Source organism: Acomys russatus, chromosome 9 (genome assembly GCF_903995435.1).
Source record: "Acomys russatus chromosome 9, mAcoRus1.1, whole genome shotgun sequence".
NCBI classification, from domain to species: Eukaryota; Metazoa; Chordata; class Mammalia; order Rodentia; family Muridae; genus Acomys; species Acomys russatus.
Genome location: NC_067145.1, coordinates 63,807,673 through 63,835,069, shown reverse-complemented (window position 1 = coordinate 63,835,069; position 27,397 = coordinate 63,807,673). Strand labels below are relative to the sequence as shown.

Genomic DNA, 27,397 nt, shown 5'->3' with positions numbered 1-27,397 from the left:
ACGGCTGAAGGGCTCTGTGTGTGTGGGAGCCAGTGTGCACAGAACTCAGAGGGCCACCTCAGGTGTTGCTCTTCAGTTGCTATCTGTTTCCTGAAACAGCATTATTTCACTGGCCTGGGGCTTGTTGATTAAACTAGGCTGAGTGGTCAGTGAGCGCAAAGGATCCACCTGTTTCCACCTTCATAGCACTGGGCTGTAGGTGTGTATTCCATCACACCTATTCTCATTGGTCTTAATTTTGAGTTCTGGTTTCATGGCAAACACTTCACTATCTCCTTAACTAAGTTTTATGTCTTGCATATATAAGCATCATTGCTCCAGAAAATCAGTCCTGAACCACTAGCCTTAGTCAGCAGAGATTTTATTTATTTATTTATTTGTTTATTTGTTTATTCATTTATTTATTTTGGTTTGGTTGTTTGTTTGGTTTGTTTTGTTTTTCAAGACAGGGTCTCTGTGTGTAGTCTTGGCTGTCCTGGACTCACTTTGTAGACCAGACTGGCCTCAAACTCACAGAGATCCACCTGCCTCTGCCTCCCAAGTGCTGGGATTAAAGGCGTGCACCACCATGCCTGGCTCAGCCGAGATATTTTATCAAGCAAAGGAGAAAAGCTATTTTTATCATGCTTGATAAACACCAAGTGAGTATGCTGATGACTACACTGATGCAGTTTCAGCAGAGGCTAACTGGGTATGCAGATCTACCAGAGGCCTGTAGACTGTGGACACCTCCAGTCTGCCAAAAAGTTTGCTCCTGCATATCACTCAAGCTGTCATGAATAAATCTCTCTCCTTTGCAAAGGTCTCTGGAGCCATGTTTCCTGTTTCCTGCCCATACAGCTGCTTCCCTAGGGTCTGTTCACCTTTCTATGTGAATAATTGGACAGGTTCTAGTATTTATTTCCATGGAGGGAATAGGGAATATACAATATACACACCCCACCGAGAGATAGGTGAGAAGCTCTGCAGGAAAACACCAAGTGACAAAACGTGCTACACATAGGTTGCCATGGAGATGAGGCTAATGCAGCAGGATAGCACCTCTTACCACAGCACACAAAGACCATCTGGGTATGAGAAACTTGATTTTGTAGGATGCCCAACTCTAACTTCAGTCAGCTTTCCACACACACAATTGTTTTATGAGACAGGTTAATAAAATGAACTGTAACGTAGTACGTGCAGCTTGCTACTGTCTAATATGCTCAAACATATGGCTTAAGATGAACTCTGGTACCCCTATTTGACCACTTCCCCTTGGTGGGGAGGCCTGGTGGCACTCAGAGGAAGGGGAAGCAGGCTATCCAGATGAGACCTGATAGGCTGTGATCATACGGTGGGGGAGAAGGTCCCCTTCTGTCACAGGTCTAGGGGAGAGGACTAGGGTAAAAGAGAGTGGGGGGGGAGGGAAACGGTAGGATACAAGTGAGGGGATACAATCAGGATGTAACCTGAATAAATTATTTAAAAAATAAAAAATAAAGTGGAAAAATTCTACAAAGAAGTAGAAATGTAATATAGCTCAGTGGTACAGCATTTTGCCTACTACGTGTGAGGCATTAGGGTTCAATCCATAGCACTGAGAAGCAGAAAGAAAAAAGTTCTTAAAATTTGAGCACAACCTAGGAGTAATCTACTATTGCATTAAACGCTGTGTCATCAGACTGTTTTCTAAATATTTATGCTTACATACATAGATGTATGTTGTTTTAACCTTCATTAAACAACTTTCTTTTCATAGTGAGCAGTGTTAATGCAGACTCATAACAAGTCAAAATCCTGAGAATAAACGACTGAATGTAACATTCCTCCCCCAAGGCTCAGGAAACATCTTGGGAGAAAAAGGGCAGAAAGACTTAAGAACCGCAGATAAGAGGACACACAAGGCTTTGTCTTTATGGGTCTGGGATACCTCATTCGATATCTTTTCTACTTCCATCCATTTACCTGCAAATTTTGTTTTTCTTTGCAACTGAATAATATTCTATTATGTATATGTACCACATTTTCACTATACATTCATCTGTTGGAGGACATTAGGTAGCTTCTATTTCCTGGCTATTATAAATAGAGATGAACAAATATTTGAAATAGAATGCCAAGTCCCTACTCATATGCCACAGTATATATAGCTGGATTGGGCAGTAAATTTAATTTAATTTTAGTTTAGTGGTTTTTTTTTTAGGACTCTCCACATTTCCTCTCATCTGTGGTTCCTAGCTCCAAATCCTCACTTGAGTATACTAACAAAGATTAACCAAACAAACACACAAAAAACAAAATCAAACAAACAAAAAACCCACATGAAATTATAAAGGGGCTATACTTGGGAGGGGACTGGCAGGACATAGGTGATATGAAGTGGGGAAATGGAATGGTGGGGGCAGGGTTCCAAATGGGAAGGAGGGAGGTAAGTCGATACAGAAGAGGAAGAAGAAGGGACAAGGGACAAATAACAGCAAAGTTGATAAAGCCTCAGTGAATCATATATATATATATATACACACACACATATACACACACACACACACACACACACACACACACACACACACACACACACACATCTATCTTAGGAAGTTAAAGCGTGCTAGGCTGACAGCAATCCCCATAAGAACCATAGACAAACACCTGCTACAACCCTTTCCTTGACCAACACAACTCCTTACCGCGTCCTAAGTCTTACCCTAGAGCCCACACTGTCACCATAGAAGCCCATCACAGGAAACCACAACTGGACACAATGTAGAGAGCAACACACGCTTGAGAACCTAGCCCCAGCAATCACAGCTCCTACATCAATGGCTCAGGAAACATCTGGAAGAGTGAGGCGGAGAGAGCCTAAGAGCCAGGATACCAGGAAGTCTGCTGTGAAACAGTCTCTCCTAGAAACAAGATCTTGCACTTTCAACGGACATGTTAACATGAAAAAGGGACATTTCTGGGTATCCAAACTCTAGATATTATTGATGGACAGCCAATGACAGTTGGAGAAGGACTGGCCCCTCCCATGGATGAGTTCCCTCGCTGACTGTTCAAAGCAGAGTGATTACCCTGAAACTATGTAACACAAAGAGCAAAACTGGACTCAGCAAGTTGTATTTATTTATATGTGTGTTTGTACAAGCATACATACATATGATGTATGTAGCAATGATCAAAGAAAAGGAGGTTATCGACTTGAAAGAGGGGAACATGACTTGGGAGGGGTCTGAAGGAAGGCTATTGGAAGGGACTAGAGGGATGAAGGGGTGAAAATGATACATCTTTATTATAATTACTAACATAATGAAAATGAACTTTAAAAGAATTGTTAGCTGGGCTGCAGTGATGCTCACCTTTAATCCCAGCACTCAGGAGGCAGAGGCAAGTGAATCTCTGCAAGTCTGAGGCTGGCCACAGAGCAAGTTCCAGGGCAGCAAGGGCTACACAGAGAAACCCTGTCTCAAAACAAAACAAAACAGAAAAGAAAAAAATTGTTACGTGCTATAAAACAAGGAGGAGTACTGTGAAACCACCATCTTCTGGATACGGCATGGTCATTGCACTCAAGGATTCATAGCAGCTGCAGTTACCAGGCAAAGACACACACAGTATCAAGCCAATTACAATCCCAGCCCTAGCTGAGAAGCTGCTGTTAGCTGACTGCTGCCTGGAGGAAGAAGAGTCCTCTTTCCTTTGCAAGTACGGCCCCTGGAAGGCTGCCTATGCTCTGGGGATGGCTGCACACCCATGTCCATATGGGCTTCACACACAGGGGCTGGGATGAGGCTGAGAAGGGCATATGGTGGGATTCAGGGTTCAGAAGGGTGGGAAGGGGAGTGAGGGTGGATCTGACTAAAATCACTGTAAATGTATGAAGTGCTCCAAGACCAAGAAGTATTAGGAAAAACGGACAAAGGATTTTGGATATCCTCTAACAATATACTGATGCCTAACACACACGCACACATGCACACACGTGCACGCACGCGCGCGCACACACACACACACACACACACACACATACACACACAATGGTCTGATAATTTGTCATCTTAGAATGCAGATCAAAAATCACAAAATGCCACTTCACCTTTAAAGTAGCTCTTTTTTTTGGTCACAAAAGTTGTTTTTATAACCCAAACATGAGGCTTGTATCATATGTATAATTTGCAAATAATATATTATGTTCTTGGAGTTGTCCTAGTTTATTGGCAGTATCATTTAAAGCAAGAGTGTTTTTGTCTTTTTTTTAAATTTACTGTCTGTTTAATGTTTTTCTTTTTCTTTCTTCTTTTTTTTTTTTTTTTTTTTTCATTCTTTAGATGTTATGCTTAAGAAAACGTTTTCTCATATGTGCTGGCTAGTTTTATGTCATCTTAAGACAAGCTAAGGTCACTGGAGAGGAGGGCGCTTCAACTGAGAAAATGCCTCAATAAGATTGGCTTGTAGGCCTATAGGGCATTTTCTTAGTGATTAATATGGGAGGGCCAAGCCCACTGACAGTGAGGCTTCCCCTGGGCAGGCTGTCCTGGGTTCTATAAAGAAGCTGGCTGAGCAAGCCATGAGGAGGAAGCTGGTAGACAACACCCCTCCATGGCCACAGTAGCAGCTCCAGGCTGCCTCCAGCTTCCTGCCCTGTTCCTTTCCTTCAATAATGAGCAGTGACACAGAAGTGTAAGATGAATACACCCTTTCCTTCCCAGGTTGCTTTGGCTGTGCTGTTTCATCACAGCAATACTAATGCTAACACACCATGTAAGAGTGTTTTAAACTTGGTCTTCCACTCTAACACGCCAAAACATTGATACTTGGACCAGAAATAACTGAAAATACCACACATACTTAAAGACAGGGCTTTAAACAGATAAATACAGCTGGCACATGCCTTTAATCCCAGCAGTTACGAGGCAGAGGCAAGTGGATCACTGTGAATTTGGGGCCAGCCTGGTCTACAAAGCGAGTCTAGGACACCAAGAGAAACTCTGACTCAAAAAAAAAAAAAAAACAAAAAACAAAACAAACAAACAAAAAGGTACATTGAATTCCTTCTTATTTTATGTGCATGGGTATTTTCCCTACATGCATGTCTACCACAGGAGTGCCTGATGCCTTCTGAAGCACAAGCAGTGTCAGATTCCATGGGACTGTTGCTATAAATGGCTGCTAATGACCATGTAGGTGCTAGAAATCAAACCCAGGTTGTCTGCAAAAGCAAAAAATATTCTTAATCACTGAACCAACGCTTCTGCCCTCATTTGGTCCATTTTGAGCTATGTTTTATGTCAGGAATAAGCAGAAATCTGTTCTTCTTGTCCACTAGCTAGTCAGGTGTTGATGACTGTCCTCTCCCCATCCAGTAGTCTTGGTACATTTTTGCACGTCTGTGGTATGCATGCACACATATGCAACTATGTGAGCATAAGTGTGGCTGTCAGAAGCCAACATCTAGGCCTCCTTAGTCAGCCCTCGGATCTAGGGACTAGGCCAGCTTAATCCACGATTCCTGTCTCCATCTCCCACAGGAAGAATATGAATATTACAGAAAGACTGCCATGGCTACCTGGTGCATAGGTATTCAAGATCCAAACTATGGTCTTCACATTTGCGTAACACTCTACCTGCTGAGCCATCTTTCAGGCCTCAATAGTCTTAGTACTTCTGCCTACTGCCACAAAAAGCAAAAAGCAAAAACAAACAAACAAACAAAAAAACAAAAAACAGCCACCCATAGACTAATTTATAGCCTTTCAGTCTGTTTCTACAGAAGCACTATGCAGTTTGAATTGCCAGTGCTTGGAATTAAAATTGTAGAACATTTCAATGAGAGCCTTTAACACTTGCTATTGCTTCTCAAGACTGAGGAGATGTTTTATTGCCTTATTTTTTATTTATTTGTTTATTTGTTTGTTTTTAGGAAATTAAAATAAAAATCTATGCTGCAAAGTATTAAACCTGGTTCGAGAAGGCTAGGTTTGACACTCTCTTCAGTCTTCTAAGAAGATCTTTAGAACGTTCTGCCTGGTGAATATGTCTCTGGGTCATACCACATGACCAGGCTAGCTGTGTGGTTTACTGTATGAGCCTCAAGCCATCTACTAAAAAGGATGGAAATAAAGGTTGTCCATATTTGTAGTCAACTTGTGGACATAATTAGCCACCAGAAAAACTGGATTTGAGGTGAAAGTGAGTCTCTTTACTTAGCAACAGTTCATGTGTGGTGATACGTACAGTTGCTGGGAAGAGTACAGCCCACAGGCAAGACAAGCAGAAGTCACACCTGGCACTGGCCCAATCCAGCCCAGCATGTCTCCCCCTTGATGTTTTAATACTCATTCATTGAAATCAATTACGAATGTGATTGAAACAGCATTGCTAGTCTGCATTCAAGTAAATCACTGGGTCTGATGGTCGTCTCAGAGAACTCTGACTTGCAAAATCATTTAAAGCAGAGGCCACTTGCAGGGTAGGAATGATCTTTTATTCCCAAGGTTCTTTTCAGCGTATCTAACAACTCCAGCTAGGCTGATGGCTGAGTTCTGTGGGCTGCTGTCTTAAAATACAACTCCATGAAAGTGAACCCTCACTGGTGAGCATCATTAATAACTTCCAAGCCATATCCAATAGAAATTTCCTGTAAGTGGCCTTTATCAGATTAGCATTATTCAGGGTTTATCCAAAATATCCAATATTCTGATCTGTCAAAGAGGGGAAATGTAATGGTTCCAATCCTCTTTCCAGCAATAGATCTGACAGTAGACTATAAAGGGTAGCCATCTCAGTACCAGTTTACCTACATGGTTTTCTTTAGAGCCCTCTGTAATCTTACAAAATTATTCAATGTCATAAAAAGCAATCTCTGGGTTACACCTATCAACATTTACCATAGTAGAAAATTAAATTTTATTTACTTTAAAATAATAAATTCTGGGGCAAGCAAGATGGCTCAGCAGGCCAAAGTACTTGCTAAGTGAACCTAATGGCTCAATTTCAACTCCTGGAATCCATGTAATGGTGGAAGGAGAAAACCAACTGTATTAAATTGTCCCCTAGCCTCCACATGCACACCAGGACATGCATGCACATATACTCACAATAATAAATTTATTTAATAATATAGTCACTTTTAATAAACAAAAGCATTCTTTCCTAGAATAAAGGATGGGCATGACACTATTTTTCGTGAACTTTCTTACATGTCACTTGATACCAGACAGTGACGTTCTTGTCCCACATCCAGCTCATGGCACAGAAGCTCTGTTAGTTATGAAGAGATTCTGGCCTCCTATTGATAGGCAGTTTAAGCCAAGAAAGAGGTTCCCTCCAGATGACTCAGTCTTTTCCCCCCTGCTATGTAAATATAACAAATGACATTTTCCTAAAGGCTATGTGGAATATGGAATCTGAGATCTAATCAACAAATCTTCCAGATAACACTGGTTGGCTCAGCTCCCAGTGTTGACAATTCATCATGCAACATCAGAAATTACAGATAAATATTTTTCCATTTCTTACATTATCACTATTGGGTACTTCTGAAATTTTTCACATTCATTTGAAAGCTCAAATGTCTATTATTGGGGGAAAATAATGTAAAGAAGTAATGTATAGAAAGTAATGAAAAAATAATTTCTCAGAAGACATATGTAAATGCCCACATCCAAAAAGCCAGAGCATATAATTCATTTTTTTAAACAGAAGAAGTTCCATGGAAAAAGTGGATCAAAAGTTCAGCCCCTGACCAAAACACGTGCATATTTCTTCTATGAGGTGACTGTCAGACCTCAGGATCTGGTTCTCACTCAAGCTTTAAAGAGAACCATGCCCAAGTAGTGACATTTAGTAAAGCTAGCACTTTCACTACCTCACCAAGAGTACTCCAAGTGAAACCAGCCTTTCTTCCTTCAGTTATGTGATGCACAGTGTGAAAATGAATTTGATGGCGTGATATTGCTGCCCTAACTTTGGCTAAGACACCTTTTGTTCCAAATTTCATAACAGAGTCCTGTATCCCAACCAGGACAACCCCCAGAGGTCATAACAAGGTGGAGCCCTATGGGCACAAAGAATGCTGAGTAGTCAGAGGTTACAGTTGAAAATCAAAGAAGTCACATCCCAGGAAACAGACAGGCCCCAGGACCTAGTCATGGAGCCTCTACACACGGTTAAAGGAACAGACACGGGTGTGAGGAAGGCTTTTTTGAGCAAGGCAGTCTTCTAAACTCCCTAACCTGCCTTACTACTACCCTCGTACTGACTAGAAGACTGTCTGTAAATCTATCCTGATTTGTGGATAACAAAAACTTTATAACCTTAAAGAAAATTTCCAATTCAGAACTGTTGTGTACATTTAAAGCTCAGTACAAATACAGCATACATCTAAGACTGAAGAACAGTACACTGGCAGGAAAAATACAAAGCAGCTCAACTCCTCTCCAAAAAGGCAAATAAATGCATAAAGAATAAACCATTTAGTTTATGGATGAAGCTTGGTCCTCCCAGAGATGGTAGGCCAATCTCCACTCTGAGGGAATCATGGGAAAATAGAAAGCTGATTCAATTTACTTAGTTAAAAATGAAAAGTTATTCAATTTTATTTTCTACTAGATAGAAAACAAGATAGCAATCTCCAACCACCCAAAGTATGTTTAATCAGTTGTATGTGTACATATAAAGCTATGTCACCATTAAAGCACCTTAAAATGTTTTCCCTAATCATTCTAACCCCAGGGCTCTGATGGGCACAGACACGCTTTGTGTAGCTTTATACTGTGGCCCTTAGAGTGGCACAATCCATTGTCATAGTTGAGATGGTCTCCCTCTAAGGACCCTACATCATCTCACTGAAGTTATATAATGCACATAGGGATGTAAACCCTACCTTTAAAAGGTATGCTCTCCTAGTTAGGAGAAGGAGAAACTGTTCCAAAAGACAAATGAGAGCAGCAAGTATGAAGAATTTTGAAAAGACAAGAGTAAGCAATGTAATCTCAACAAATGCTGAGTGACTTTTCTAGAAAAGAGACTGTCTTCAGAGATGCATAGTTCCCCAGACTTGCAAGATACAAGTTCTAAGGGAGGAGGTACGCCTTGGACTTGCTATAAGCAGGTATGAGAAACAAGTTTCAGGTGCCTACTTTGCAGCTCATTCTGTAGCCCTGTATTTTTCCCTGAAATACATCGTGGCCGGCCAATAAAATTAACCATGTGTAATACAAATCACCAGTCCCCTATATGAACAAGCACACCTTACAGCCAGCTGATACCCCACAAGATGCTATGACTGCTTTTGTGGCAACAGCATCAACAGGAACAAGTTGCTTTAAAAGTCGGGAAAGAGGAGGTAGCTCAGCCATAGTGTTTGCCTAGCACACATAAAACACTGACTTCTATCCCAACGCTGTTTAAGAAAAAAAGTCTGCATCATTTAACACTGTAAAAATATCTACATAAAGGGCTTATCTCTGAGAATCATATTGTCCTCCACCATAGTCATTAGCCATATATGGCTAAACTCAAAATAAAAGTTAAACATTTGGGAGGCACATGCCTTTAATCCCAGCAACAGGTGGATCTCTGTGAATTCAAGGCCAGCCTGGCCTACACAGTGAGTCTCTGCTGCACAGAGAAACCTTGTCTCAAAACAAAGAAAAATTAAACATTCACTTTCTCATTTGAAGCAATCAAATTTAAAGGTTCTAGAGCCACATTTGGCTACCACTCACCTACTACAGATGGCACAACCATTACAGTATAAGGTTCCACGAACAGGGGACTCTAGATCACCACACCATCTGTACTACAGCCAGCCATGCTTTACTTATGTCTGGGAAGAATTGCCTTTATTCTGTTAATTAAGTGGCAAGGCCCACCTATATTAGGTATGGTGTCATCACCTGGCTGGAGTCCTGGACTTTGGAAATAACAAAGGATTGAGCGACAGCATGCATTCAATGTTCTGTGCTCCCTGAGTGCAATGCCATGTGATCAGCCAGCCTCCTGCTCCTTCCAGTGTCTCCCCCACTATTATGGAATGTATCCCCTAGAACTGCAAGTCAAAATAAACCCATTCTTAAATTGCTTTTGTCGAAGGATTTTGTCTTGGAAACAGAAAAGACACTTAGCTTAAAATCTGTGTTTGTGAACAAAGACCAAGAGTTATAATTCAGGAGTTTTACTATTCATATTTTCTATATGGTCCTTAAGATAAAAGCATTATAAAGTTCTAGTAGGGAGAAAAATTATGCAATCTGTCTCATCGTGTTGAGAATTTAGCTGGGCTTTTAATAGGATCTATGCAATGAAACAGATGGGCCTATTTTAAGAACAGTGCTTGCTGGCTTTTTAGAAACATAGTAAAGTCCCTGCCAAGTAAAAGGTTGTTTATGCCTTTGCTTTGGAAACAGAGTGAGCAAGTTCTCCTTTAGTACTTGGATGCATTAAGTATTTCAGTATTCTGATATATAAAGTATACTTCTATTTGGTCTACTTTAAATCTAACTTTTAAAAAGAGTGACAAAATACCCCAAGTCAGTCCAAGTTTGAGCAGGTCTGTATGAAATGGATGGAAGTATTAGAAAATACCCATTCTACTGCTGTAGCTGTGCTCTCTAGTGCAACCTACGATGTAGGCCATGGCCGGGATGTAGAGGAGCATGAGAAGCAAGCCCACAGCTGCACTGACTGACGATGCTCCAAAAAGACAGTTCCCTCCATTTCTTGTTAATGTGCTCAGATCTGTATCTGAATAACAGTTGCACCTGCTTTTCCAAATGGAGTACACACCAGCTTCAGCTAACATGGCTCTATAAACCTGGCTCCATTTTATATTGAGCTGTGGTTCATGTTCAGCCAACAACCTGGGGAAAGCCTTTCTTCACTTGAACTCTATGCATCACCTGGAGCAGGGGCATCTAGGAAGCATGGCCAAAGATAGTTTCCCTACAATACAGACACTCACACCCTTCTCACTCTGTGCTATCAAAGCCCCACTGTGAAGCTGGGGTACCAAGAACTGCATTCTTCACTCTCATACTTGCATCTAGTTTGCTCATGGAAACCAAGCAACAGTGGAATGTTGTTTGTGAGAAGCACCCATGCAACAGTCAGCTACAATGCAGGGACTTTGTACATTGACAATGGTCACATAAATGGATTTGAAGAAATTCCCTCCCCGATATAGTGCTACCATTTCAACTGTCTGATTTTTTTAATCCACCTATGAAAATAGCAGAAAACAATACAAGTCTGAATTTAGAAACTTAAAATTTTGTGGTAACATTTAAAATTCACATAAAAAGCTATGCCACAACTTACATCTTTCACCAGTCCATTCATTCATCAGATAATCACCTTGAGGAAAGCTATAAAGACAGCCCAGCATAATCTTCTAGGCTTCCTTAACTTTTTCTGGAAACTAGATTGTGGGAACCTAAGTTAACAGCGGCATATCAGAATGTTTAAAGGCTGGACATGTATTGGCATGTGCATAGAAATCAACATAAATGCAGTAAGTGTAATACAATGTTTAAAGCAAAAAAACCTCAAAGGGCTAATTCCAAAGAGCAAAGAGCTTAAAAGATAAAGAGAAAGCTATTGTTTCCACTTGTAGTAGACCAGACATGTCACTGTCAGAATAACATTTTTCTAGTAATAAAACATCTTTACATTTTGCAGTTTGCTTTGTCAAATGCTAAATTACCACATTTTACATGATGTTTATATAGAATGCACCATTCTTAGAACTGTAAATTATCATAAAATAACTTAAAATCTCTTATACAATTTTTAACTGAAAAAGCTTAAAGAAATGAGACTGACGGTGTCCCTCAGCACTATCGAGAAGCAGGAACGGGATCCTTTCTTCCCTTTCCTCTACTAGGGGAGACCACAAGGAAATGTCCCATTCCATTTGAAGTCCCAAAGATCCACCCAATACCAGGTTCTTAGTGCCTAGGGTAGACTCTTCTCACCCCAGAAGTGTAAACTTTGAGGATAAGCCATCCCATTACCAGGCATCTGGTAGGAAATCTTTCACCAAAGAACCTTTGCTGCTGCCAAAAAGAGGACAAAGCAGGACAAGAGGACGCATGCTGAGGTTATTCCCACAGGACCCACAGGAGATGCAGCCAAGTAGGGAAACACTGGTGATTAATAAAGAGCCTTCTGGAATATAGCAGCAATTCCTCCGTGTTCAATGTCGGAGCTGATCTTCTAGGAACAGCTTTCTCACTTGTAACTAGACCTGGACAGCTCCTACCCATCTTTAACGACAAGGACATGAGCTCTTCACAGGATTTTGAGTAGGAAACAGACTGACTACATCTGATGCTCACAAATCACAGCTGATACACTTGGAGCTTTTCATCAGGACGACGACTGAGCGCCACCTGACACAGCTCACTTACCACACATGCATCACAGTCTGTATCATCGCTTGAGGCTTCACATTATGCTTTATTTGCAAAAATCTCACAAAGATTTTATATAAATAACTGTACAATTATATTTGTTCCTACTCCCTTCTTGTGTAAAAGAATCATTTTTCCTCTACAATAAAGTGGCAATATTGAATTTGTTGGATTACTTTTTCATAGTGAACAAAAGACACCTTTATTCCCTGGATTAATTATAGATTTTTGCCATTTTATAGGGTTTTCCCAAAATACAATACTTGGCAACTTAGTCATTAGCTACAGCCTCTTCTACTGTGGTATGGATAGCACTATGGTTGTTCATCTTTCAATATTCTTTATCTTCTCCCAATTCTCAGTAGCAATAGCATCTATACATGCTACCAGGAAGTTTCCAGAAATACTAAATGTTCACATTTACTTTTCTGGTCAACATGCTTTTGTTGTTTCTACTTTGAGGTCTGTGTTCTCTTACAGTATTCCTAAATTTGTGTTATTGTAATATATTTGTTTTGTTTTTTTTTTTAAATATCCCAATAACCCCTGATTCCAGGGCTACGGCCCAGCTGGGACACTTTTTTCATCGTTAAGCTGGCAGGCAGAAATTAAATGGCTTAGCTTTACCGAGTAAAGAATAAATACCTGCCTGATTTGATGGCACACACCTTTTATACCAACACATGGATTTCAGGTTCATAGTATGTGCTGGGACTATTTTAAGCAATTCAGTAGGTCTTCAAAATATCTCAAGAGACAGGTAACTAGAAGCTGTGTCATTGTACAGCCTAGAATGCTAAAGAGGAAACATCACAGTACCTAAATGCTGGGGCTGCATCCAAGAAACCTAGCTTGGGGAACATAGTCTCATGGTCTTCTCTCAGTCAACACCCTTCAATGGAATTCTTACAAGACATAAAAACTGATTTGAAAGTTGCCCAGGATTTTACAGGCAACGTTTCTATTAAAGTATCTTGCACAGACTTTGCCTAACTAATGATGGACTAATTGAACAAAACATGGTAAGTCAGTCTTAATGCCAAATGGCTTAAGAAGTCACCGATGGCCTAGCACTAGAACTACTGTGGAAAGTGATGGCTCGCCCCAGGATGTGAGGTGCTGCCAGGAAGGAGTGAGATTTTTTTCTATGCTGATTCAGAGAATAAATCAGGAAGTTCCGGGAAGCCAGCCATTAAGTTACTCACAAAGCAGAACCCAAGAATCTGAAGGGCGAGACCTCAACTGAATGAGGCTAGCAGTCCCATCTCAGTTGTAAAGTCTGATATTCTATACTGACAAGAGATGCAGAATAGGAGCCTGGGCCCGGAGTGGGGGGGGGGGGAGCACTTTTAGACCTGACACTAGAGATACAAAGCCCAGCCTAGCGGCCTGCATATGACTACAGCACTAAGGCTTTGCTTGAAAGTACATAGAGTAGGCTTTCTGCCCCTCCCTGTTCCAGAGACAGCCGCATCTTTTCGTGCAGTGCCAGCCTCGTCCCTTGACACGATGGTGAAGGTCGAAGTAAACGGATTTGGCCATATTGGGTGCTTGGTTACCAGGGCTGCCTTCACGTCTGGCAAAGTGGAGATTGTTGCCATCAATGACCCCTTCATTGACCTCAACTACATGGTCTACATGTTCCAGTATGACTCTACCCACGGCAAGTTCTGCAGCACGGTCAAGGCTGAGAACGGGAAGCTTGTCATCAACAGGAAGGCCATCACCATCTTCCAGGAGCGAGATCCCGCTAACATCAAATGGGCTGATGCTGGTGCCGAGTATGTTGTGGAGTCCACTGGTGTCTTCACTACCATGGAGAAGGCCAGGGCCCACTAGAAGGGGGGAGCCAAAAGGGTTATCATCTCCGCCCGTTCTGCCGATGCCCCCATGTTTGTGATGGGCATGAACCAGGAGAAGTATGACAACTCACTCAAAATTGTCAGCAATGCTTCCTGCACCACCAACTGCTTAGCGCCCCTGGCCAAGGTCATCCATGACAACTTTGGCATTGTGGAAGGACTCATGACCACAGTCCATGCCATCACTGCCACCCAGAAGACTGTGGATGGCCCCTCTGGAAAGCTGTGGCGTGATGGCCATGGGGCTGCCCAGAACATCATCCCTGCATCCACTGGTGCTGCCAAGGCTGTGGGCAAGGTCATCCCAGAGCTCAACGGGAAGCTCACTGGCATGGCCTTCCATGGTCCCACGCCAACATGTCCGTTGTGGATCTGACATGCCGACTGGAGAAACCCGCCAAGTATGAAGACATCAAAAAGGTGGTAAAGCAGGCATCCAAGGACCCACTGAAGGGTATCCTGGGCTACACTGAGGACCAGGTTGTCTCCTGCAACTTCAACAGCGACTCCCACTCTTCCACCTTTGATGCTGAGGCTGGCATTGCCCTCAGAGACAACTTTGTAAAGCTCATTTCCTGGTATGACAATGAATTTGGCTACCGCAACAGGGTGGTGGACCTCATGGCCTACATGGCCTGCAAGGAGTAAGAAGCCCTGGACCCCACCCCCCACCCCAGCAAGGACACAAGAGCAAGAGAGGCCCTCGGCTGCTGAGGAGTCCCTGTTCCAACTATGCCCCGACACTGAGAATCTCCCCTCAGTCTTCATCCTAGACCCCAGAATAATGGGAGGGACCCAGGGAGCCCTACTGTCTTGAATACCATCAATAAAGTTCACTGCACCTTAAAAAAAAAAAAAAAAAGAAAGTACATAGAGTAAAGAAGCTTCTAGATGCTTCAAGTTTTGAGGTGTCATTTCACACCATTTTACAACTGTACTACCATTTTGAAAATATTTCTGTCATTATTTTTCAATTATTCTTATTAAGACTTGCACAGTATTTCTGTTTGTAAGAGTCCAAGTAAATAAATGACTACCATTATAAGCAACACTTAAAAATTCCTTGATAACCCATTTCAACTAGCTCTATTATCTTAACTGTTCATCCTTTTATTTTGACTGTGACATTCATTCCCTGTAGCAGTCCTGCCACCCAGTATAAGAGCCTGTCTTGAAGCATGATCCACAGGAGGCTGCACAAGGACGTGACAGGAGATGGGGCGACTATCTTATACCCAATGTGCCTCGCAGCACACATATAAAACACAGACTCTAGGAGATCCTTCAAGATCTAGCAAAAGAGCAGTTAAGAAGAATCTGTGTTCAGTGAGGAAATCTAAGTAGCTTTCTTTATTGAAATCCCAATGAAACATAGAAACTGATGTGCTGGGCTCAGAGGCTTTGAGCAGAGTATGGAATCCAGGACCCTTCTTGGGCCCTACTCATGTCACATCTGGCAGGATAATAAAACAGATGTGCGCTGGTATGACTGGGCAAACGGTTTATCTTCCTTTAGACGGCATTCCACAAGAGCGAAAAACAATAAACTTTGTTGGGTGCCTCCTGGGGATGCTATATACCTGCCAAGATCTCTGAATGTCATTGGCTACCCCAGCTATTTCCTACAATCTTTTAGGACCACACAGGATAACAAAAGGTCAAATTCTGCTGGAAATATCACTCAAGAGAGACTAAAAAAACAACTACATTAAAGTTCCTATTCTGACCCATTCCTCATCTTTTCCTCCTGATTCAGGAATCTGCCAAATGAAGTTGGGTGTCACATGCTACCTCACGAGCTCACCAAATTTGGCAGGACATGCACTGCCATATAAAAATCAAGCAACATTTCCCAGACTCGTTCAACAAGCTGACCATGAGACTTAGTGCCAGCTTATGAAAGATGAGGCAGATATGGCTCCTGGCATTTACTGGTATAGTCTGAGTCTTCCTCACACCATCCTTAGGGAAAATGTGTGGGAAACAAGTGACATTCAGTGTAGTGCAAACCATGAAAATAGTCAGGAAGCCAGAGAGTAACAGATCTCTGTTCTGGCTAGGCCACTCCTAGGTAGGATTTCAGTCACCCACCATTGAACAGAATCCCAGATAAGGTGATACACTGTAAGACTAAAATAATTAAGTGGAAACCATAAGACAGCTATGCTTAGCTTGCTACACCAAGACAAAGAGGAGACACTAGAGGGAAAGGGAAGACACTTGGGGAGATGAAAGAAACACCTGGAGAGAGGAGACAAATGTGGATGGTGGGGTGGACACTGGAGTAAGGAGAACACTGATGTGTAAGCTTCAACCATAGATTCTGACTTAGTCAGCGGTAAAACCTCAATGTCTGTCTCTTAAAATTCCCAAGGCTACTAGACGTATCAATGGTGAGGCCAGTAAGGCGCCTAACATGACGGGTCAAATCAGCTGGCTTCCTGACTAGACACAGGGTTTATACTTTGCTCCAAACGCTGCTGCTGCTGCTGCTGCTGATGATGATGATGATGATGCAGTGATTCATTTATCTTATATTAGGTATACGGTGCTCTGCCTGCTTGTACACTTGCAAGCCAAACGAGGGCATCAGATCACATTATAGATGGTTGTGAGCCACCATGTTGTTGCTGGGAATTGAACTCAGGACCTCTGGAAGAGCTGTCAGTGCTCTTAACCTCTGAGCCATCTTTCCAGGCCCAAACACAGCTTCTTTTGAGCTGCTGGTTTCTTTTTAGGAACTTGTGAGATGACAGGTTGAGCCTTATTCCACAGATACAAGGTTTCCTGTGTTCGCAACAGTGATACATTCTCATGTAGCACTTCTGTCCTCACTTTTTTCTTGATCTTTAAACACTTAGCTACTTCCTAGGACAAATGGCTACAGAGTTACTTAAGACCTTGTCATTAAGTAAAGGATGCCAGGACCTCCCAACCCACAGGACCAGAACCCATGTTTTAGACAAACGCATATAGTACCATCAGTGGTCCTTCAGCCACTTCTGACCAAGAACATATGCAAAAAAAACACCACACAGCAAGATTCAAAGACAGGCAGAACTTGGTGATAAAAGGCCCAGGCAGGAGTCCTAAAAGTCAACTTAGACAACCAGCATTGATACACAATCCCCCTTGGGGCTCTTCTCTTCAGTAAACACACAGACTAGAAGGCACTCACATTTTTGTTGTCTGGTGGTTGGTTTTTGTTGTTGTGTTTGTTTTTCAACACAGGGTTTCTCTGTGTAGCCTTGACTGTCCTAGACTCACTTTGTAGACCAGGCCAGCCTTGAATTCACAGCGATCGCCTGAGATTAAAGGTGTGCGCTACCATACCCGGCAGTTGGTTCTTATTTTAAGGTTCACCCTTAAACTTCCAAAAGCTCCTGGTTGTTTGTTTGCCTCTCAAATGCTTGCATTAGAGGTGTATGCTACCACACATAATTAAGAAGGTGCACTAAATGTACCTTATTAGACCAGGCCAAGGTACACATAAGTAGGCCAATTCCCACCAAAGATCATCCACCAAATACTAGCTTATTCCCTTGGCTCATTGCTTTTAGTTTCACTGATAATTCTTAAAGAACTGTATTTTGGTGGGTACCATCACTAGTTAGTAGACTTCCCAACTCGGGGTGGGGGTGGGGGGGGACTACTTCCTTTTAAAATCAATTAATGCACAAAATGGAAAAGGTGGGTGTTATTTCTATTCCTTTTTCAGGTTTAAAAAAAAAAAAAAAGCTGAAACAAGCAACACATCAGAAGGCCAAAAAAGGAAATTGAATGGGAGGCATACCTCCTTTATACAAACCCACCCATTTCACCCCCACACCATTTTGGCCATTCACTGTATATAGCTTTACAGAGGCAGTTGTTCAGGTTTTGACTTTTCTTTGTTTGGGGTATTTATTTATGGTGGTTTTTTTCGGGACAGGATTTCCTTGTGTAGCCTTGGCCGTCCTAGACTCTTTTTGTAGGCCAGGCTGGCCTTAAACTCACAGAGATCTGCCTGCCTCTGCCTCCTCAAGTACAGAGATTACAGGCGTGGAACACTACACCTGGCTTGGGAGCATTATTTTGTTGTTGTTTTCTTTTGTTTTAGACAGTCTCAGTATGTAACTCTGGCTACCCTGGAACACATTACCTGGACCAGGCTTCCTGTCAAATTCAGATGTGCCTCCTGTCTGCGTGCTAGGATTAAAGATATAAGCTACTACTCCTGGCAACTTTTTTTCTAATACTACAAAAGCTGGAATTCAGATCTTTGCTATTTGAAACACTCTTGCAAACCCTTCATTTTTCTGACCTTTGCCTTCAACAGCTAAATGCTACCTCAGCACACCAAGACACACTTCAGTATTAATTCTTCTACCTGCGGCCAAACGCAGCTTCTCTCATCTGGTCCCTCCCTGCCATATCAGCTACCATTGCAGGATTTGTCCCCGCCCCTGCCCCTGCCCCTAGGTATATAAACTATTTATTAACAGCAAAGGCTCAAAGACTCATGTCTTCTTGGATACACCAACAGAGTACGGTCCCAGCTAGTGGTTTTGGTGTGCTGACCTGGGACACAAAGGCCCCAAAAGTGGCATAGACCTCTATGAGCTCTAATCTTCAGTTGCTCCAGGTCCTTACACAGCTTGCTGTCTAGACCCCTGGTCAGAACCTAACTGTACTTTCCGTCATTCACATTATTCTGTCCAAGAACCAGTCTGGGATCTTGTACTGTGGTCATCCTCTGCGAGTTCTCCAGCCCTCTTGGTCAATGTCTCCTTTCCTCAACACCACATAAGCTTATCTCCACCCCATATCCCTAATGGCAGTGAGAGCAAAGGCTATGTTCTGTTGCCCCTCATTGTTGGCGTTGAGTACTTGCAAAATGTGCTGGAACTTCTCTGGGGTCACTAGAGACACAGCAGCAGCACAAGTGGAGGTGTGAAGGTCTCCTGAGGAAGAGTCCATTGCAGGATTTGAAACATAATCAGGCAAAGACACAGGTTTCTCTGGAAAGCCCTACGCACTGCAATGTAGACGTGTTCAGTCATTCAGCTCAAGGGTATCTGGCCTCTCCACAAAGCAACTGCATCGCCTTCGCCTTCGCCTTCACCATCCAGATGAAGGCAGGTACCCTCAGCCTTTTACACACCTTCCAGCCCAACTCACATGCTACACATTTGACCCTCATATCTTAGATATGGGAGGTTCACTCCCACTTTGTGATAGAAACAGAGACCAACCATGAGGTAGCTAAGGGAGGCAGAATCAGCCAAAAGGCATTCATATAGATATCCACAAACTTGTGGTTACTGAATAAGTAATTACTTATCTGGATTAAGTGCCAGTGTGGCAATAGGAACAAGACAGAATCACTTCCCCGCCCTCACTGAGGCCTTCTGTTTCATAGGCAAAATAGTCAAAATTCATAGTGTGCTGGTATTAAGTAGCTAATGTGGTAAAGAAAACCACAGCACAGGGCAGAACAGAGAATTGTTTCAAATAGCTTTTTCCAGAGGTACATTTCACCAAAGCCAGGCCTTTCCTAGAGAGAAGAACTGAGAAAATAGCTCAGGAGCCTGCAGGGCTGAATCGGTGACATCAGAGAATTTACTTGGATTGTAACACACAGGCATTATGTGAAGTCTTGTCACAACCATTTTCAACTTTACAAATTTCTTGGGAGAAGGTGATGTGGGTCCCAGAATCCCCCTTTCAGCTAATGGCACCCCATCAAGAGTACAATGTGGGGCAGGCTAAATTACAGCCATGGGTGTTCCAGCTCCTGGAAAAGATGAGGAGGAGCTCGGCCCCCAGCCAGTTTCCCAACCCTGGGAGCTCTCTAACACAGTATTATCCCAGCCAAAAAGGGCCCTTCAGCATGGTGCCCCATTTCTCACATCCTCAGATGTTAATCAGTGATCCTGAGCATGCTCAGAGAAGTCCCAGATGCATAAAGACAAGGCTTCCCACTAACAAGGGCTGCTGCACCAAGTCGGATGTTCCATTGAACAGAGGCAGATGGAGTGGCATTTTATGCTCTCCTAAGAATGCTAAGGTTTCTTCAAACACTTTTAACCTCTGGGAACTACGTTTTCCAGAAGTGTTGGCATGCATGTCAGAGTAACAATGAGGATGACTGTAATGATGAAAGTGCACACATTCCAGCACACAGCTTTGCCACTCGTTTTCTCATTCCCACTTGTGGACTAAGTAGTAGTATATACTGGGACAAAATTGGACAAAATTAGAAATTTCTCCAACTGTCTTCCAAAATGATCTCACAAATTTCACTAGACCAACAAGTTATAACCCATTTTGCCCTAAATAATAAAAATTAGAATCTGATTCCCCTTAAAGCAATAGCTTATCTTTCGACACCGAAGTCATTTCTTCCTATTAACTCATTCATCTACTCTAATTCTTTGATCTCTGGTTCAGGACCTGGATGATCAAGATCATGGGAAAATGACTTGTTCTTGATGTTCACTTTCTCTAAAATGTGAATTTCCAAGCTGTCCTGACACCCCCTCTATCTAAATAATTTATAGCACAGTATGTCTAATTTAAGAGTAAGCTCTCTGGGAGAAATTATTGTATTTCTTTGCATTCCACTTAGGACGATTCTATGCAAAGTAGAATTTTCTAATCTATTAACTCATACCATGAAAAATCTCTAAAATTTTTACTTTACCACTAAAAGAAAAAACCTCACTAATATTCATTCCTTCAAAATCACTTACTCAGCACTTGCTATAAGGTCAGTCTCTGTGGGGCACTGTCAACTTCATGACATTTAAAATATCTTTGCCTAAAAAGCAGTACGTCTGCATAAAGATAAAGGCTATAACAACCTACCCCAAGCAAATGGCTTACAAGTTCTCCATACTTCAGTGGAGACTATATGCTAAGCGCCACAGCAGTACTTGCCACCAAAAAAAGAAAACTTCAAATCTAGCTTGATTTTACCCCACTTATAGAGTAGTGATTGCTGCTTTGTAGATGCTAATAAAAGACAAGAAACTCTTGGATTTTTAGACAAAAACTTGATTTCTCTTGGCCCTGTGGGTGCAGGATCTTTACAATTATGTACATTGGTCTAGTAGATACAGTACATATAGGTCTGCATCAAGCTGATGAAAACTTCCATGGGACAGAAAGTAAAAAGAAAGCTCATTCCTTGATGCCAGATGGAAACATCACACCTTATTTTCCAACTGCAAAACCAGAAAGACATCTGTTCAAATGAAGGTTCTTATACATTAATGAAAGGAAAAGCCTGAGATTTTGTATTCCTAAGACCATGCAAGTACAAAAAGCACTGTGAAGGGGACTTGTTCTCACAGGCCAAAAAAGAAAAAAGATAAGAAAAGACAGTTGCACAGCAGCGTATCCGCACACTGTGACATTGTTCTGAAGGCTCCCAAGGTTGGCAGGGTCTGACAAGGAAACATGAAGTGAACGGAAGCATGCTGTACAGCTAGTCCATGGTTCACAGCACAAATCTGAGACCTCCTAACCCAATGGTGTCTACACACCTCCACAAAGGCAGCCACACATTGGGAAACTGCATATACACCCGACCTGTCTATATCCTAACATCTTTTGATTGTCTCATGTGCTCTACCCACCACTGTGTTTCCTCACCAAAAATCCAATTATATTCCCACTATTTTTCGGTTCCGCAAAGATGCTTCCCTTAGTTCTCTGTTTATGCCACCAGTGAGAATTCCCTGTGTGTTCCATGTCTAAAACCAATGTACAAGAATTTAGATAAATTGATAGCATGTTTGTCTAGCATGCAGAATGTTACTCCTAGCACTACATACAAACTAAGCATGGTGGTGCGCAACTGCAAGCCCGACAGTTGAGAGGTGGAGCAGAAAGATCAAGAGGGTCAAGATTATCCTCAGCTACACAAAGATTTGTTGGGACCAGCCTGGGCTATGTCTCTAAAAATGAAAATCAATGTATGGTGTACATAAAAACACAGAGAGGAAGAGGGAGATGGAGAGGCAGAGAAAGACAAGACACAGACAGACAGACAGACAGACAGACAGACAGAGACAGAGAGAGAGACAGAGAGAGAGAGAGAATGCTCATCAGTTACTTGCACTGTATTATGCTTATGCTTGTTTGGCTGTTCAAACTCCAGCCTAGTTTTTGACAGAGGAGTGCCCAAAACAAGACTTGCCTCCTCTCATTTTGGGTAACAGCTATAAATAGGAATCCCCAATTTTACCTCATTTATCTTTTTTAATTCTCCACTGCCTAGGAAAAAAGCCAACAATAAATTAGGACCTCTTCACACATGCATCAGTGGAAGGAGCTGGGATGTGGTTCTTTAATAAAAGCAGTGGCACCTCTATTCTAAGATAACTACATCAGTGCTTAAATCAAACTCTCCTTGTTGCACATAAACTAACTATAATCTAGACCTGTAACACAACCTCATCTCAAATGAACTAGGAGCCAGAGGACCTGCTAAGCCCACTACTGTTCAAGTCTTTGTCTACCTCTGATGCAATGTGCCCCTTTGCTAACTCTGCTATTTTTCACTTCTGTGGCATTAAGATAGAGTCCAGCCCAGACAATAACTGAACAAGTAGGTACTGTTTACCATGTAACTTCTTCTAAGAAGGAAGCATTTCTCAAAACACGAATTTTAAATAGTTCTTAGTTTAGTTCACTGTAAATGCCAAAAGGACAGACAGAAAGAACACACAGGCTAAGCATCCATACCCAGGCCTGATGCTTGCACTAAAGCATACCAAGATCAGGGCAGACTGGTTCCATTACAAAAGATATAGATTTCAGACTATTGAATCACATCCTCTTGTTTTCTCTTGTTCAAAACTCCTTCCACTGTGGGCTATATGACAGATTTGCTTCCTCTACCAGTCAGAAGCAGTGAAACACCACTCCTCAGCATATACCCCTGGCAAATAAACCCAAAGTGGGGATATTCATTGCTGAGGTGTTTTAATATTTGTGCTCTATTTTTTAATCGAGGCAGGATTCTCATGGAGTCCTCGACTATGTTATAAAGCTGAAAATGAACTCAATTTCTAAATCTTCTTTTCACTACCTTCTAATTGCTGAAATTACAGTTGTGCACCACCACACCCATTTTTCACACAATACTGGGAATTGAACATAGAGTTCCTTGTATGCTAGGCCTGCAAGTACCATCAACTGAGCTGCGTATCTCTAGCCACCCCCTTCTTTCTACCTTTACTTTGAAGATATGCTTACTAGCTAAGTATCAGAGCAAACAACCACGCACCCCCTACATTCAAACCTATACAGTGAAAAAGCAAGAGCTGTCACTTTCTTCTGATGGTTGCAGCCATTCATCTCAATAATGAGCACTACAGACCAAAGGCTACACTGACAGGAACACCAAAGGTCTCGTTCTTGCTCCAGCCAACATCCTGAGAATCCCACAAGCTACGAGAGATGCTCCTTGGGTCCTTAATGGGAGTGTGGAAGTCCAAAGGGGCCAAATTCAAGATTCATTAACAAAAGGCAGTAAGGACACACCTAGCTGCAACAGACACTAAAATGTAAGTGCACTATGCAAAGACCATGCCAGTTCTTTCCATTATCAACATGTAAACAGACTATTTCCCTTGCACAACAGGAAGGAGTAAGGACCCAGGACAGCCTTTCACCAGACCTCTCACTCTCCATCTCTAATCCCTCTGACTTCCCTACTTTTCTTCACACTAATTTCACAACTGTAGCTTGAGAACAACTGTCCTCAAAATCGTTTCTCTTTTTAAGTCTTCAGCATTACACTCTCTCTTCCTTCTCCTACAATACTAATTTAAAGCACTTCTCCAAATCTGCTACACAAATATACTTATTGTTCTAATATTGTGTTTTACTAGAATTCTAGGTATTTCATCCCTTTCAATTAACCATTAGCCAACTACACACAATGCCAGGCAGACTAAACAAGTTTTAAGCACATTAGTATTATCCACAACCACCATAATGGCACACACCTGTAACGCCAGCACTCAGGAAGATTAAAAATTCCAGGCCAGCCTAAATTACATATTAAAACTATTTCCAATAAATAAAGAGAGAACCACAGAAGATCTAGAACAAGTATGAGTTGTTGGGGGGTGGGGTGCGGAGGGGAGAGGCTGTTTCAGTCTTCCCTTCTTCCTGGAAAACAGCTCACACTGAGCATTTGGAACAGGAACCTACCAACTCAGGATGATCCCAGGACAAGAAACAGCTTCAAGAAAATCATACCACAAGATTGCCAAGAACCCAGAGGCACAAGACCACCAGAGAAAGAGCTTGTGTGTCTCCTCATCACAGGACTTCACTCTCTAGACACCAGGTTCCACCACGCCCCTCTGCCCCAACACTGTCAAAAGACCCACGTGTCTTTTTCCACCCACTCACTCATTCTAACACATTCTTTCTCATTTTTCAAAAACTGAGTTTCATTATTTTTCCATGTCCAAACACTTTATTCAGACATGCAAATTAGTTAAATATACAAATTTCAAAATCAGATTGATACTAAAAATAATGGGTCTTTGTTGGCACAGTCATAGCCTAGCCTCTCCACTGATGGATGCTCCCGTGCAGTCTCAAGGTCACTGCATCTCACAGGTAATAATCCCACTTTGAAAGGAAAGGGTATCTCAAGACCTCAACCTGGCTGCACCCACAGTTCCCACATCATCATTCCTTAGGCTGTTTTGGGCTCCTCTGGATGCACCACGGCAGGCAACCCCACACCACGGCAGTCAACCCCTCTCTACACGGATGTTATCACCCTGCCCGAATTGCAGCCGGCCTTCTTTCTCACCCACATTTCCACTTCCAGACATTAAGCACAACCTCTGAGGTGCTTACAGGAGGCCCTCACACACTTAATTACAACCCTTTCATAAAATATCAAAACAGTACATAGGAAACTCCCACTAACACAAACACATGCCTTTGTAATTTACATTTCTTAGGAGGCTCCATAAAGTGAACATAAGTAACTGGGCAACTTACCCCAGAAGACTATCTGTGTGCCAGGCCCTGTCACAAAATTCCATCCTTAGTCAGTATCCTAAGAGCCACAACCAAAGCCCACAGTTGGGTTCACTCTTGCCTCCTTCCTGTCATTTTCTTACCTTAAATGTTTTCAAGCTTAACTCAATTTTGAAGTAATATCCAGAAGTCTCCTCATGACATGGCAGCCAGCTTCAAGATGAGTCCTAAGAAAGTCCACCCTGGTCGTATCCCAGTGTGGTGTAGTTTTTGGGGTAGTATCCACACCATTATTTAGGTGCCTCTCGTTTGGTGTCAGGGCTATGCAATATCACCAACAGGACAGGACAGAAGAGACGGTGCGTGCTGGTTCCAGCACTGGGTTTAAAGAACAGGCTCTCCTACATCTGTCGTTCTGGGGATAGTCTGCTGGCACATGGTAACAAAGTGCTGGAGCTGCCTATTCACACCAATGTTACTGTGCCATCATGGAAGGGAACCTTTAGGCCTAGCTAAGCTCTCATATGACTATAGGCCTAACAGCATCTTTATTGTAATTCAGATGCTAAGCTAGAACCATCCAGAAAGACTGTGCTAGAATCTGTACAAAATAACCGAAAAGAATATTGTTTTATGATGCTACATGGCCAGCACTCTGGGAGGCAGAGGCAGGTGGATTTCTGTGAGTTCAAGGCCAGCTTGGTCTACAAAGTGAGTCCAGAACAGCCAAGGCTATACAGAGAAACTCTGTCTCAAAAACAAAAACAAACAAAACAAACAAAAAGATTGGGACTATTATGCAACAAAGATAACACACACACATACATGGTTTGCTTAGGCCTGTCTATGGATACTTCTCTGGTCTTCAAGAATGTCTCTTACTTAACTCCAACACTACTGCATTTCACTTAGTTCCCCAAAAGCTGCCAACTCCATTTACTTTACAACACATTTAAAAGTTCACAATATTACCAGGTGGTGGTAACATACACCTTTAATCTCAGCACTCGAAAGGTAGAGGCAGGCAGATCTCTGCTAAGTTCGAAGCCTGGTCTAGAAAATTAGTTCCAGGACATCCAGGGCTACACAAAGAGAAATGGTCTTTCAAAAAAAAAAAAAATTACAATACAAAATACATATAATCTAATAAAAGAGAGACAGGTGTGTGTGTGTGTGTGTGTGTGTGTTCCAAAAGCTAAAACCCCACTTGTGTGCCTGGTGTTTCCCTCCTCATCCTTCTGCATTTATGCTGTTACTAATATTAATTCTACACACTATTGTACTTTTGACCCAAGCTCTCCGGAACACATACAAGGCTCGTTAGTAAGCACCAGTCATCTTTTAAGACTGAAAGGGAGACTGTCCCCAAACTCCCAGTTTAGGGTTACGTCACCATCTTATTCTCCCATAGGTCATCGTAACTGCCAGTCCCTTGCTCTACTCCTTCTCATAGCAGTGGTAGCTCTCAGAACAGAGACTGTGTCCTCTCCTGACACTAAGCACAAAGAGCATACCAAGTATTTATTAAATCAACACTTGTCCACAGAAAGTATATAACAATTTTTACTAAGTGTGATCCTGTAATTTTCATCACAGAACTTATATTTTGTTTTGTTTTTTGAGACAGGGTTTCTCTGTGTTATCTTGTCTGTCCTAGACTCGCTTTGTAGACCAGGCTGGCCTCAAACTCACAGTGCTCTATCTGCCAGAGTGCTGGGATTAAAGGCAAGTGCCACCACACCCAGCTCTAGAACTTATAATGACATGTTTTCTTTCCAAGCACTTCAGCAACCTGGGTACAAGAGTGGCCAGAAGTACCAATGGGCTCAGACCAAAATGATCAAAACTACTGGGATTCTGGCATGGGGTACATAATTAGCGTCAATTTGTTTTTGACACTTGCCTTAGGGACTTCAAGTCAAATAAAAACAATATGCAAAAGGAGTTTACACTCTATTTTCATTCTCTATATTTCTGTAGTAACAGGGTCCTTCTCCCTCCTGTATACTAGCCAGATGTTTAAAAAGGCACAGAACTAGGATGTGTTGTCTTGTCCTCTGTTGGGGGATGAGGTCACAAAGGAGAGAACACACTCACAAATATCCCAAGAGAATGGATGTGGATGGGACACTTCCTAGCAATGCT

General features: G+C 42.2%; 1 protein-coding gene and 1 pseudogene across 2 annotated transcripts in view; one reads left to right on the top strand and one right to left on the bottom strand.

The window, feature by feature from the left end:
- The window catches only part of Dip2c (disco interacting protein 2 homolog C), a 402,377-nt gene that overhangs the window by 227,929 nt on the left and 147,051 nt on the right, over nt 1-27,397 (bottom strand). The gene's annotated exons all lie outside the window — the stretch shown is intronic.
- LOC127194047 (glyceraldehyde-3-phosphate dehydrogenase-like) lies at nt 13,887-14,943 on the top strand (annotated as a pseudogene).